This window comes from Setaria italica, chromosome III, assembly GCF_000263155.2.
Source record: "Setaria italica strain Yugu1 chromosome III, Setaria_italica_v2.0, whole genome shotgun sequence".
NCBI classification, from domain to species: domain Eukaryota; kingdom Viridiplantae; phylum Streptophyta; class Magnoliopsida; order Poales; family Poaceae; genus Setaria; species Setaria italica.
This window is the reverse complement of record NC_028452.1, coordinates 40,208,033-40,223,184: the sequence shown is the minus strand read 5'-3', so window position 1 is coordinate 40,223,184 and position 15,152 is coordinate 40,208,033. Positions and strand designations below refer to the sequence as shown.

At 44.9% G+C, this 15,152-nt stretch overlaps 1 long non-coding RNA gene across 1 annotated transcript; it reads left to right on the top strand.

Moving 5' to 3' along the window:
* The first annotated feature begins 13,072 nt into the window (after positions 1 to 13,072).
* On the top strand, positions 13,073 to 14,293 carry LOC111256661. The gene is made up of 2 exons (XR_002676828.1): positions 13,073 to 13,965; positions 14,091 to 14,293. It is a non-coding gene; the product is annotated as an uncharacterized LOC111256661 (long non-coding RNA).
* The last annotated feature ends 859 nt before the right edge of the window (positions 14,294 to 15,152 follow it).

Here is a 15,152-nt window from a genome sequence, read left to right as displayed (position 1 = left end):
CAGGTTCTAACATGCTCACTTGAGACAAATCCTTGTGTCAATGTTGAAACTTCCCGGCTCAGATAGTCTGTAGCTTTATGTCCCTAAACCCTAGCTAGTCTGTGAAGCCACCCATACCATGACTACTTTCATTGTTGTTTCCTCTTGATCATTTGATATATCTAAACCTTATGAAGCCTCAAGGATCTCTTGCAAAAACAAATAAACTTGGGTTCTATGGCCAAAAGGGACTCAACACGAGGTTAGGTCCCCAATATCAATCCTTCCCAAGTTTTTTACCAACTACTTTATAGAGGTGAAGTTTTGATACATGAAAATTATATGAGTACATGTATCTAAAAATGTATTTTCAGAAAATGGAACTGCTATCCCCCCTATCTTACTAAGGGTTTGACACGGTTGTACCCCTCCATCCCCCAAAAATAAATCATTCTAGGATTCAAAATTTGTCAAAAAAAAAACAAGTCATTTCTACCTCATTTAGTGTGCATTTGTGCAAGCGTCAGATAATCTACACAAAATATGGCTAATTAATAAGGGGTATGCAAGGTCATTTTAGCTCCTTGTTGATCTGAATTCCTCAAATGACCTGTCTTTGGGATGGAAAGAGTATGTTTTATAAATGTTTTGCAATAAAAAGTACTAGTCAAACTTGTGGCTTGGAGACTGCATCAATCCCCACAGTGTTAATATGTTATTTGTTGTTAGGACGTGATCCTATATGTGAATATCAAAAGCATAAAGAATGACTCCTCTAGGCACTTGTTGATGGCAGTTAGCATGCCAATTTGTGAATCGCAAGCGCACGGATCAGTTGTAGCTTTTCCCTTAGAGATTTCCCGAAGGTTTATCAATCCACAGAACAAAAGATTTGCATGCTTAACTAAGCACAAATCAATGTAACTGAAAGCTCTTTGTATAAGATATGATTATGCTAACAAAAGAACTAAGCAGTTGATATCAAGCAGATAGAGAGTAGAGGGTGTAAACAAGATAGATTAAATTCTTGTTCTAGGGATCTAGGATCACTTGTAGATGCAATCTCCATGCATGAAAGAACTAGATCTAAGTGTTATCGTGAGTGGATGTGAACCATGCCCAACATTGTCCCTCCCACAATACTATCACTACACAAGCGTACTCAACTATCGGAACAAGAACACGACATGATGATCATTCTAGGTAAGCAACAAAGTAACCCAAAGTAGCGTTGGCCAGCCTTTACCTAAAAGAGCATCATCAAGATATGAATGCAACAAAATAGATCTTAAATAGAGGTTCAGCAATTACAAATCAAGATCTCCATATAACCTTGACGACAAACAGAGGTATTACCCCATTACACATGATGACACAAAAGGGGGTAAAGGACAACCTGTAGATCAACTGGACCAAAAATGAAGACTAACATGGGTAGGAAAGCCCTAGGCCGATCGGCCTGGGCACCTCCAAGCTGATCGGCTAGGGGGGTGGGGTTTGCCTCCCTTGGTGCTCCTCTTCGTGTGGCCTCCTGTAGATCCAATCTTCTCTCTATTTTTTCTTCTTGTGGCGGTGGTGGATGGTGTTCTCGTGGTGTTTTCTCTCTTCTCTAACTCTCTTTCCCTGATGTTCATTAGGGGATATTTATAGTCCTTCATAGGCGGCGGCTTTGGGTCGATGTCGGTGAAAAAATCCTAGACAACGTCGTAGACTTCACTCTGAAGAAATGGGAGGTCGATTGGGCCCCAGAATGGACTAGGCCGATTGTCCATAAGGGTCCCAGGCCGGTTGGCCTAGGCTCTTTCTGGCCCTCCTGGTTTTCTCCTTCCTCATGCTAGCTTCCCTCAACAACCTATGTCCAAATTTTCATTAAGCTCTTTATGCAAAACCCGTTTATTATGTTGTATTTCCTGCCAAAATATAATATGCTCCAAAATACAACACATATGCAATAAGGAGGTTATTTCAAGTGCCAAGTAGCGGGCTAGTATAAGAATATGAATGAAAACACTAGTTAAATAACACTAAAAGTGTGTAAATAACGAGTGTCAATAATCCCCCCACACTTAGCTCTTGCTCGTCCTCGAGCAAGTCAGGCGACTATAAACTCCTTCAATGGGTTGAACAAAGATCTTGAACCAAACTTGAGCAAGCGAGTCAAGCATCTAGCCTTTCGAACAAACGATTAGTGGAGCAGTAAAGATAATCAAAGTATGGGTGTTCAAAGACTTATCAAGGCAACAAGTACTCCACAACTTTTATTAGAACTAAGTTACTTGAAGAGTTAATCACACTTACTTTCTGGTTCGCCTTGGAGGGTTTTTCTTTCATCTTAAAGTATTATCCCTGCAACAAGAATTAAAACCAATATTCTCTTCCAAGTACTATTATGTCGCTCAAATTAGATGTGGCTATCCTATTTAGTTTACAAGCTCTCATCTCTCAAAAAGTCACTCATTATGTGGTGGATCTTGGACAAGGCTTAGCAAGAATTAACACTTATATTATCAAATTACGAAAACTCTTCCGAGCCAATGATCATAATAAGAACCATATAATGTGAGGTTTTCAAGGATGAGAAGATATAGAATAGTGGACATGTATGCAAAGGCAAATAAAATAATGACTCTGAGGCTCAAGTGATATCCTCATTGTCGGATTGCACATGGTTGGAATGAAAAATCCGTTCCACAAACAAGGTCATCCTTCTTTGCACTTTTCTTGATTTTCATGACAGTAAAAACTCCTTTATTTCTTTCTTTATTTCCCTATTTTTTCTTTCTCCTTTTCTCTTACTTTCCTTCTTTCTTTCTTCCTTTTATTTTTCTTCTTTTATCCGAACCTCCTCTGAACAACAGACCTCAAAATTTAGCTTTAGAATGTTCCATAGACCCTCCAGGAATTTTTCGTGCATGAATCGAGGAAGTGGGGCCCCAGGCCGATCAACCTATAGGGTGCTAGGTCGATCAACCTGGCCTCCTCTCACCTCTCCTCTTGCTTGTTTTTTTGGTGTGGCTTCCATATTTAGTATCTTCCACAATTTTTCAGATCCCACGACTAGAAACAGAATAGATCTTTGAATAATGGGTTGTTTTTAAGGAATAGGTAATAAAATTGAAAAATATTTGGTTCGGGTTTAGGATTTTAGTAGAAAATATGATTGTTCCAATGAAGAACTCTCATTAGACGAGGCTAGCAAAAAGAGATAATCGAAGGATATGATCAATTCTCGAAATGAAAGCAATCCAAGAGAGAGCGATACTAACTCAATCAAAGCATCAGCTTTGCTTATGGTGGTACGAATAAATCTTTTTAGACTTTCGATAGGATAAACAATAACTCTCAACCTAGTTAGAGAACTTGATCAATCTTGTTCGTGTAGAGGTTTTTGATATATCAATAAAAATTTAAATCACCTCCAAATTAAATCTTACTCATAGAGCATAATCAAAGCCAAAGTATGAAGCATGGGTATTGCAAAGATAAATCAATTACTAAACTCCACAACAAATATTTCAAATTCAAGACAAGGCTCATGATCTGAAGTTGTAAAGGCAAATCAAAAGACAAGCAAGCCATGGTAGACACTAAAAACACTCGCATGATCCTCGAATTTTATTCATTCTTCTTCTCACAAAGACGCTTGTTGACACCAGATTTTGACACGTGTTTTGAATCGGTGTCAAGGAAGAAGAAAGGGTGCCGATGTGGCAGACTAGAGGCTACGGTTGGGAATCAGCCGATTAAAGCCACATTGTTTCGGCCGGTTAGCAAAAGGGATCTATGTGGGCTAGCCGATTGGGAGCCAGAGCGACTAGGCTACTACGGGCCTAAGATGGGCCAAGGTGAAGATCCATAGCTCCACAGTCAGTTGCCATGGCTCGTGAAATCAAAATGATGAACATTGAGTGGTGGGATAGGTGAGCGTTGTGTGCCCCTTTGTTCGACCCGCAACCCTTCTACATCCCTGGGTGTCACTTGTCAGTGGACCACCATCACATATGGTCCCGCAAGCAGACCGTCGGCACCAATCCTACATTTTTTCTCTGTGGACTAAGGAGAAAGGAGGCTCTGCAGGAAGAGGATAGTACCATGAGAGTGATGAGGGTGCAGCCGTGGACCATACAAGCTCGAGGCAGGGGAGACCTGGTCGCCGATCTAGCGCTGCCCAAAAATTCGTCTGCAATGAGCCTATCGTGCCGCAACAGTGCGCAGCGGCACCATTGCATCTCCGAATGTGCCTGCGCCTCTCTCTTCCTCTCTCTGCTGATGCCAAGGTTGTCTCATTGGAACAGTGCAAGGAGGACCGTGCCCTCCCGTCGGGGAAGGGAGCACGCGAGCCATCCCCCACGCCTGCGCTCGCTACCAGTGTGGAAATAAGTGTCTCTTTCTCTCTTATATATGTACTCCTCTTGGTTCAGAGCATCCTAGCTTCCACTCCCATTCCAAACCAGCGGTAGAGCTGACTCAAATTTTTAGGTGGGGCGGCAGAATTACACTTGAGATTGGGATCGAGAGTATGGACAAAAGTACTTAGCTAGAGGAGTGAAGGTGAGGACTGATGGTCGAAGTCAACACCGACAATGATGACGGACGGCCATACAATCAAATTTTACCGGCGAAACCACCAAATCGAGCTCCTCCCACATTGCCCAAAATCAGTTGCAGCTCCTCAACATTAGCCACTAGCACCGCTACGCTGCTCCAAATCCGTGGCCGTGCCCAGTAGTAGCACGGCAGCACCTACGGTCGCGCGGCTCTTGCCTACTCTTCCGCCTCCCCCTCCATAAAATTGCCATCAGGGTAGCCAACTAGTCAGCGCCTAGGCCAGCCGCACTAGCCACTAGTCTAAGGATGGCATTGAGGAAGCTGGCAGCACCGTGGCGGCAGCCGGCGCAGCTAGGTTTTGCTCGACCCTCGTGGCTTCGCCCTCGCCGAATCCAGCCGCCTCACACTCGCACTATCGCGCAGAGGTCGGCAAGCGCACCCTTCTTCAAGGGCACTTTGTCTGCTGGGCCAAGAAATGGATTGGGCCATCGAATGCCACCGGCCCAATACGAGCAATTTCTTCCTCCTCCAGCCAACGAATGCCAAACATGCCATTCCAACCTCCAGGTCGCTGCTCTGGCCGCCTAAATGCCATGGGGGATGAGGCGGTGGGGGTCTCTGCTCCACTATTAGCTGGGGCAGTGGCCCCACCCTGCTATATGGGGAGCTCCGCCTATGTTCCAAACCCTAGCGAGGTCTGTGATTTCCTCTCTTTGTTCCTCTAGTTGTTCCCAGTTCCAAACCAGACCGTGCATACCAGTGACCTCCCAGCCATTGGTACTTGTCCTTGACTCGTTGGCCAGAGCTCCTACTTTTGCCGTGCTTGTAGAGGGGCTATGCCACGTTGGTGAGGGCGTCATATGACTTGAGACGGTCGTCGAACATGTTCATGTTTTCCTATTTTTCTAGCTTCCAATGTACTATAATGTTTGATTTGTGCCAAAAAAAAATCATCCTTGTTTTTATGTTTAGAGCCCTTCTACCTTCACTGCTACAGAATTGTCCTGGTTGACTTTGGATCCCGGATTAAAGTGTCTTTAATCCCGGGTCAAAAATGAGCCACCGAAAGCCACTGACGGGGGGAGCTTTAGTCCCGGATGTAAAGAACAACCGGGACTAAAGCCCCCCTTTAGTCCCAGTTGTAACGGCTAGTGGGATGATGGGACATTTTGTCCCGGTTGGAAACACCTTAGTCCCGGTTGAAATTACTAGTACCAGTTGGTAATTCCTACCGGGACTAAAGGGGTGGCCTTTAGTCCGGTTGGTGGCTCCAACCGGGACCAAATGCCCCTTTCCACGCGGCCTCCTCTATCTCCACCTTATCTTCTCCTCTACACCCTTTCTCCCTTATCCTCGAGCAGGCTCCCTGCTTTCTTCTCTGCCTCCAACCGGTGCCTCCTGTCTCCCTCTCCTCCTCTCTCCTCTCTGCACCACCACCGCCCCCTCCCCTCCCACCACCACCGCTGCTCCTTCCCCCTCTGCTCGCCCATCCCCTTTCCCCTCTGCTCATCCCTCACTGGTAGTAAACAGCGGCAGCGGGGCGAGGGCAGGGCTGGCGCGTGAGGAAGCGGCGTCGGGCGGCCGAGCAGGCGGGTGGCCGCGAGCGCACGGGGTGAGGGCTGGGCGGCCGAGCGGCAGCGTGCGGGCGGCCAAGCAAGAAGGCGAGCGGCCGAGTGGTGGCGGGTGCGGCGAGGTCGGGCGGCCGGCGAGCGCGGGTGGGCGAGCGGCGCTCTTTTTTTTTTTTTTTTGACCACGAACCGTGGGGCAAAACCCCCCGGCAACAGGGAATATATTAAAAAACAACAAAGTAAAATACAGACTTACAGGGAGAGAGAGAGCTAACCAGCGGCTAGGCGCTAAATTAGACAACTACCTAACTGAAGGAGGAAGGGGGGGGGGTGTTACAGGGCATGAAGCCATTGAGAGATGGAGGGATGCAGGTTCTGTTTGATTCTAATAAGATGATCAGCAACTTCAGATTTGAATGAGGTCTTCCATGTAGCAATACATGGCACTTTGTTGTCAAATATGAGCCCATTCCTTTCCTTCCAAATGCACCAGGCACCAATCAGGAAGATCTCCATAAAGAAAGGTTGCCCAAAACCCTGCTTTGCAATGTAAATCTTTTGATGTATATTTGCATTTGCACTCCATGTAATCCCTAGAGCAAACCATCTGCTCACAGAAGTAGGGCAATCAAAAAACAGATGCTCAACAGTCTCTTCAATACCATCTTGACACAGCACACAATTATATCCCTCTTGAAGGAATTTCTTTCTTCTCCTCAGCATATTCCTAGTGTTGAGCTTGTCATTCAAAAGCAACCAGCCAAAGAGTTTGATCTTTGGAACACACTTGGATTTCCAAATCCAGAGAACAGATCTGTTGGGCAAGATAGCTCTGAAATGATAGTGGTAAAACCTGCTTGAGGTGTATTTTTTATGCCCCCATATAAAGATCCAGCTGTCCTTTTCAGCAGAGAGGAGATGTGGCATATTTGCCAACTCAGCTTGCAATTCCAGATATTCATTATAGGCTGGCCTCGACATTGGGATTCTGAAGCAATCCATCAGATTAATTGAAGTTTTCAGCTTGTGGAGGGAAATTTTGGCGTCCTTAGCATACTCAAATAGCCTAGGATAAACATTACAATGCAATCTTCCATCAATCAAATCATCCCAGAAACTTATAGTGTCACCAATACCAGGAACACACATGGCAACTCCCCTATATTCAACATGCAATCTGAGCAAGTCCTTCCACCAGAAAGACCCTTTTTCTCTAGCTAGATGGGGGACTGCATCAGTGTAGTATCTATTCCAGATAAGTTTTACCCATTGCACATTCTCTTTTCTATAGAATTTGTCCAGCTGTTTTAACAGGAGGGCATCATTTTGAAGACTCAAATTGATTACTCCCAGCCCACCTTTAGACTTTGGTCTCATCACCAACTCCCAAGCAGCAAGATTATAGCCTTTATTTTTGAAATCCTTTCCCCTCCAGAGACAATTTTTTCTGTATTTGTCTATGATCTCAATCACGGTCACTGGGAGCTTGAGGGAGCACATGTAATATGTCGGAAGAGAAGAAAGAACGGAGTTTACTAGCTGGAGCCTACCAGCATGATTGAGGAATTGGGATGCTGCAGACATTCTCCTTTCAATTCTACAGATCAGAGGGGCATAGTCTTTCACCTGAGGTTTAGTCAATCCCATAGGTAGGCCCAAATAGGTGAAAGGATAGGAACCAACAGAACATCCAAAAGAGGAAGCAAGAGCACTAGCCTGCTCATGAACAATATTGATTGGGAGGAGGCAGGATTTATGATAGTTGACCTTGAGTCCAGTGGATTGGGTGAACTTGACCAGGACCTCTTTGAGCAAGGCTAACTGAGATTCACTAGCTTGCATGATGAGGATTGTGTCATCAGCATACTGCACCACAGGGAATGGGACCTCTGTGTTTTGAGGGAAAGGAGGGAGCAAGTTTCCAATTCTGAACTCATGATTGATGACACATTGAAGCAAATCTACAGCAATAGCAAACAACAAGGGAGAGAGGGGATCACCCTGTCTAACCCCTCTCTTACATTTGAATTCCTTGCCAGCAGTACCATTGAGCAGAACACAGGAAGTAGCAGAGGAGAGCAAATCTTCAACCCATTTTATCCATCTAGGAGGGAAGCCCTTAACCTTGAGCATTTCAAGCACAATGGGGTGCTCAACTAAATCAAAAGCCTTTTCGAAATCAAGTTTGAGGATAACAATCCCTCTTCTGGATTGGTGACACTGATGCAAGTATTCAAAAGCCCACCCTAAGCAGTCCTGTATAGTCCTCCCCTTAATAAAACCATACTGATTCTCATGCACCACTTGGAGGGCCACTTTCTGAAGTCTATTGGCTAAAAGTTTGGAGATAACCTTGAAGGATGTATTGAGAAGGGAGATGGGCCTGAAATCACTGACACATTCAGGGTTATCTTTCTTGGGGACTAGAGTGATATAGGAAGAATTGATGCTCTTGAGGTCTGCCTGATGGTGATAGAAATCCTGACACAGCCTGTAGATATCTGGCCTGATGATTGGCCATGCTTTTTTAAAGAATAAGATGTTGAAACCATCAGGCCCAGGGGCTTTATCATATGGGAGGTCAAGAATAACATTATCAATCTCCTCAGAACTGAATGGAATGCAAAGATGGTTCAGATCCGAGGTGGTCTGAATGAGGGAGTGCAGCTCAAATTGCATACTGATCTGCACTGATGATCCTAGCCTGCTTTTGAATTCCTGATAGAAAAGAGCACTCTTACCCACATGATCAGAGACCATTCTGCCAGTGTCATCCATTATCTGACTGATGACATTCTTCCTATATCTCTCAGTTGCCATAGCATGGAAAAATTTAGTGTTTTCATCACCAAATTGCATAACCCTTTGTGTAAACCTTTGCCGCCAATAAGCATTTTGCATTGCCAACAGATTTCTGATATGATTTTTGATGATGTTTCTGAATTTGAACTCATGGGGGAGCAAGCTTCTAATTTCTTCAAGTTTATCCAGAAAAGCAATAGTGAGGTTGCAGTTCTTGATGAGCCTTGCAAGGTTAGGGAGATTTTTTGACCACTTTTTTAGTATCCTTCTGAGCAGTTTAAACTTTGCACTGACTACATGTGCACTATTGACAGCCCTGACAGGAGGAAGCCAAGCATTGGAGATCTGCTCCATGCAACTAGGATGCTGCAGCCAGTGGTTCTCAAACCTAAAGATATTGGCCTTTGGAATGTTAGTTCCAATTTGCACATTACAGGGAAGGTGGTCAGAAGTGACTCTGGCCAGGGGGAGCACCACCGAGAAAGGAAATTGAGTAGTCCAAGCAACTGATGTAAAGAACCAATCAATCTGTTCAAGGAGAGGGGTTGTTTGCATATTGCTCCATGTGTAGCTCCTTCCTTTCAAAGGCAATTCAATGAGACCCAAATTGCTAATGATGTTATTAAAAACAAGGGTGTCATTGAAATTGCCACCTGGCCTATTTCTATTTTCAGCAGATCTATAGAAATTAAAATCTCCAATAAGTAACCACAGATCATCATCATCAATTCTTAGGCTATTTAGCCAGTTGACAAAAAGATCTCTTTCAGGTTGTCGACAAGGGCCATAGACTACCACCAAGATCCAGGCATCCAGGTTGTGTGTAGAAGTGATGGACAATCTGATGGCAAACTGATGCTTCTCCATAGTAATAGCAGAGAAGTGATTTGAAGCCCAACAAACTAGAATACCACCAGAGGCACCATCAGAGGGACAAAAATCAAATTTGTCAAATCTTTTTGGGGCAAACTTTCTGATGAATTGGAGATCAAAAGAGTCTTTCTTGGTTTCTTGCAGACAAATTATATTAGCATTGCTTTCTTCAATCTTGTTCCTAATTGGGGCCCATTTATTTTTGTCATTCAAACCACGCACATTCCAACACAAAATATTCCAAGATCGATTATCCATTGATCAATCTTCAGGGGCATAGTGGAGACCTGCATCAGTCAACTCCTCAGGAGGGATGCCACAGAACGAAGTGCCAAGCAGGAACAGGGTGTCAGCTTGGATGGGTTCAACATACTCAACATCAGGATCATACTCCAAGCTTTGGCTAATGATAGCACTTTTTAGGTCTTCCACTGTGGAGAGGTAAACTGTCTTCCTAGCAGCTCCTGGCTTCCTTCTTGGTTCTCTATCAAGTTGGACATGTGTCTGATTGACATTTTTTCCAAATCTAGAGCTCCTTCTCACCTCATCATCTACAATTGGAGTTTTAGGCCTTCCCTTCCTTTTCTTTAGAGATGTGACTGGAGTGGAGATCTCTAGGGAAGGGATCTCCATGAGATCAGTACCAGTTTCATGTTCCTCGGTGTATTCATCATCAATCTCCATGGCTATCTCCATACCGACTTCACTAACTGTAGAACTCTCCATATTGAGAGGCTCAGGGGAATGGCCAGGAATGCTTGAGAGGGGGTGGAGGTTTTCCATGATCTGCTTAATGGCAAATTGTTGATCATACACCACAATGTCTCTGTTGAGCATTTCTATAGGTGTGTTTTCCATGTTGCTAGGAGGGATCCATTCTTCAACTGAATTGTTGTTGATTGGGACCAGTCTTGGTATTGTGAACCCAGTGGAAGTGGAGGCTTCAGCATTACCCCCCCTGCTTGGATTATCAACATCAAGGAACCATTGCTTCATTGGAAAGAGAGGAGGGAAAAAATTCCAGCTTGTACTAGGCAAGGCATCTTTCAAGGGCAACAATTTCTGAGTTTCACCGGCCAACAAGGCTAATTCTTTGAGCAACATTTCAACAGAGAGAGGAGGACCAAAACCTTTATGCAAATGAAATTGGTTTGCCATTTCTCTAATCTGGTAGTCACATTCAAAAGACAGAGTGGGGCGGCTAGAGCACTGCAACTGCCTATCTGTGACAATTCCATCAGAGCTTACAGGAAGAGGAAGTTCCAGCGTGATGGGAGGGCCCTGAGCCCTGAAGAAGTCCCTTGTCTCACTGCTAACTGAGGTACTGTGCTGGGGGAGCAAATCATTCTGAACATTCTGAATAGTACCACCATTGCCAGCTGCTGCAAAACAGAGGGATTCGTGGTTTTCAGCGGGTGTTTCTGAGACCGGAGAGGGATTTCGGGATGCAAAACTGTTCAGGGGTGCCTCTTTGTTTTCCACTGTTTCACACTGAGTGGGCTGTTCACCATGTAGAGGCCTTTTGGGCCGCCAATAAACTCTGGGCCGACTCTTGGTTAGACAAAATTTGAATCGGTGCCCGTAGTTAAAGCAGAATGCGCATCTAATGTCCTCACGACACTCGAAGCAAGAATGATCAAGACGGAAACAGCGCGTGCAGCCTCCCAAGCACCGGGCATGCTTAACCACCTGGACTGCCATTAAGGACCTGTCTCCACTTGAAAAGACGGATTTCAACTCGGCTCTTGTGCGGCCCGTGCCGGTTTCAGGATGGCTGGCAGAATGAAAATAATTAGGGCTCATATTGCAATGCGCTTGATCTTCAGTAGCGACTTCAGTTTCTGAATCGTTGTTCGAGCTTTTTTTGAGAATGCCAGAGCTAGGAGTAGCAGAAACACTGACATTTTGAGTGAGCACTTGGTTCGGGGTAGACCCTTTTATCTCGAAAACTTAGTCCCGATTGAATTTTTGGGATCTATGGCCCTATCTAACCGGGACTAAAGCCGCATTTTCCACCAGTGCTTTGATCTTCTGGATCTTTGTTGACTATAGCATTTTCCCCCCTTGTGCCTTCAGCGAGGGTCATCAATCAGAGCAGCAGATTTAAACTCTTTCCAGGTGGGTTCGTGCCTTCTTTGATCCTTTTTCCCCTTGTATGATATTAGTGAGAGTTTGCAAATAAGATTCATTACTGAATCACAAGCTCTTTCTTTCGTTCACTGAGTTTACAGTATCATACTCCAAAGTCTTAGGTTTAAGTGTTTAGGCAATTTAAGTACAGTCTACAACATGACTAATTAGTTTGGAATAATGTGATTTGCATGAATCTTGATCTCATTTGTGCTTTAACTCCACCGGTTTATTTGCTTTAGCTTCACAAGTACACTAGTAAAAAAAATGGTAAATTTTGAATGTATCTTATTTGGATAAGGCTACTTATTTACCCCTGCATCTTATTTGGTGGACAAGACAGCTCTAGAGATTCTTTTCTTTTTTCTTACATGATATAGGAGAAAGTGTACTTTTCATACCTCAGCTATTGCAAAAAGTGTGACATTCATAATGTTTCTTTTAGTGCAAATGAATCCCTTAACTAACTAAATCGGTGCATTATTTGTCATCCATCTTAGTTTAACAATGCTTTAGTGCCATCTAACGGTGGTTTATGCCACATTGCCATATAATCATCTGACTAATCTCTGCTTATTGATGTAATATGCCGAGTTGAAGATATGAAGCCCAAAAAATTAGTAAATCTTCAAAGTTGCCTATCCCATAAAAAAATTATGGGAAGAATTAACATAACCGATTGGCACCAAATTATAATAGTGATTAACTCAACATGAGACGTGGCTAAGCAGTGATTACTAAGATGATTAAATGGCCTAAACTGATGCTATATGACACCAAACCATTGTTAAAATAAGGTGGGGTTGATAAATGCACCGGTTTAGTTAGTTAAGGGGTTGATTTGCACCAAATTAAATGAAATATGAAGTATGAATGTAACACTTTGCAATTCTTGAGGAATGAAAAAATACACTTTTTTCCTATGATATATAATTAGAGTTGTTTTAGCTTTGGTGTTCAATCTTGGGAACCATGTGTCTTCGTTGATTAAGATTTTCTTTTTCCTTAGGAAAAATTAGTTCCATAGCATGGAAAGATCGTCCAAATCGGAAAATACTATCGGAAGTTCGCCATTCCGTGGAATGACGTCGAAAGAATCATCCGTCACCCGAAAATAACATTCTGTCACGGCAAAAGGAAACACCGTCAATTCCGTTTAGCTTCTCCCCTTCTCCTTATCCATTTGGTCTCTCCCGATGCCGTCTCGCCCGCCCGAACACCCCTGCTCCAGGCCGCCGCTCGTGCTGTGTCCCAGTCGGCGCCCCTACTGCGGCCCAGGCTGGCGTCCTCGCTGTGCCCCGCACTGGTGCTAGCCTGCTAGGCGCTGCCCTCTACGCCCTCGCTCCGACACCGCGAGGCCCTGGAACACGCCTTGCAGCCCTGGCCGCTGCGATCTGCTTGGTGCTGTCCTCGGTGATAAGAGCTTGTGGACGGAGGACGGTGGAGCTCATCCATTTCCTGCATCACAGCTCTATGCCAGCAGCGCTCACGCATGGAGGCGTATCCTAGCAAGGGAGAAAGAGCACGGCACCGGCACAGAGCTTGGCTGGATTCGCCTCTGGTAGTCTAGTGCCCATCGATTTGGTGAGTTGAAGGTTGCGGTGGTTGATTTAGTGCTTGCCTGCGTGGGAAATTGAAGCAGGTAGCTGCTTGCTTACTTCGTCTGTTCAGAGATGCTGGTGCCGCTTGATTTTTTTATTTTTTATTTTTGCTTGCCGATTTGAGAAGAAGAGCAGCAGAGAGGGATTGAATTGAACGGAGAGATTGATACCTGTGCTTGGATGGATCGGATGTGGCTTGCTTGCTTTGAATTGAATGGAGAGAGAAAAGAAGAGCTGGCGCTCTCGCTGGGCCTAGTCGTTCATGGCTGCCCGGAGCTCAACCTCCAGTTGGCAGTGGCCACTGGCCAGGCGGCGGCGGCTGTAGGGACAAGAAGCTACTGGCTCTAGCTTGGGAAGAAGATGTGAAGAGGTTGACGCCGTTTTCTCCATCCGTCACAGAATACTATTTTTAGGTGACGGTTTACTTTTTGGATGCTATTTTACGGAATGACAGATTTTCAATGGTAATTTCCCAGTTTGGTGATCTTTTCATGCTATGAACCAATTTTTCCTTCTACGTTGGCCTGTTTAGACTTGTCTTGTGAGTTCTCACTGAATCAGGTTATCATTTCCTTCACTTGGTTGGCAGGTTTAGCTGAGAAGTGGTGGTTATCTCTCTTTCGGATACCTTATGGTTGCAAACCGTGTCATCTCCACCTGACTGATTTAGTACTCTCAACTATTAATTGGATAGTATTCTGAGCTACATGCTAAAATGTAATATATGGCTTGGGCCCTATTTAGTTCCCCCAAAATCCCAACTTTGGCACTATACAAAAAGAAGATTCCCTATCACATCAAACTTGCGGTACATGCATGGAGTACTGAATATAGACGAAATCAAAAACTAATTGCACAGTTTTGTTGTACTTTGCGAGACGAATCTTTTGAGCCTAATTAGTCAATATTTGGACAATAATTCACAAATACAAACGAAACGCTACAGTTGCGCTACAGTATTTTTGGTTGCCCAAAGTTGGGCAACTAAAGCCCTGTTTGGCATGGCTCCAACTCCGGGTGGAGCTGCTCCACTCCTGACCTCCATATGGAGCCAGCTCCGCTCCAAAACTCCAGAACAAAAATGGGGTGTTTGGCTAGATGGGTGCTCTCAGCTCCAAAAAAGATCGATTTCAGTGTGGATTGCCATTGTTGCCCCCCAATTAAGACCCCACTTGTCATCCTCTCTATCCCATCTTCTTCTTCCCCTTTTTCCACTGCACTGTGCTGCACACGGGAGACCCTCCACGGGCGGCGGGGTGGGTGGCGGGGTGGCGGCGACGGGCGGCGGGTGGCGGCGGCTCGATGGCGGCGGCGGGTGGTGAGTGACGACGAGGGCGGCGGCGACGGCGGGACTCTGGTGGCGAGTGGGGCTCGAGAGAATAGAAGGGAGAATAGAATGAAACGTTTTTTTGTGTAACCAGTGGCATTGGTGGGTAATTACCCACCAACTCCACGAGGAGGTTCAAAAGAGAGGTTTCTGGAGCAGCAAAAGAGGTGCTCCAAAACTCCACCTCCATTTGCACTACAGCTCCATGGAGTTGGCAACTCCATGGAGTTTTGAAGTTGGGGTGTTTGGCTGAATTTTTTGACGGAGTTGCTGGAGTTTAGGAGTGGAGCCGTGCCAAACAGGACCTAAACAAGGCCTTGACAG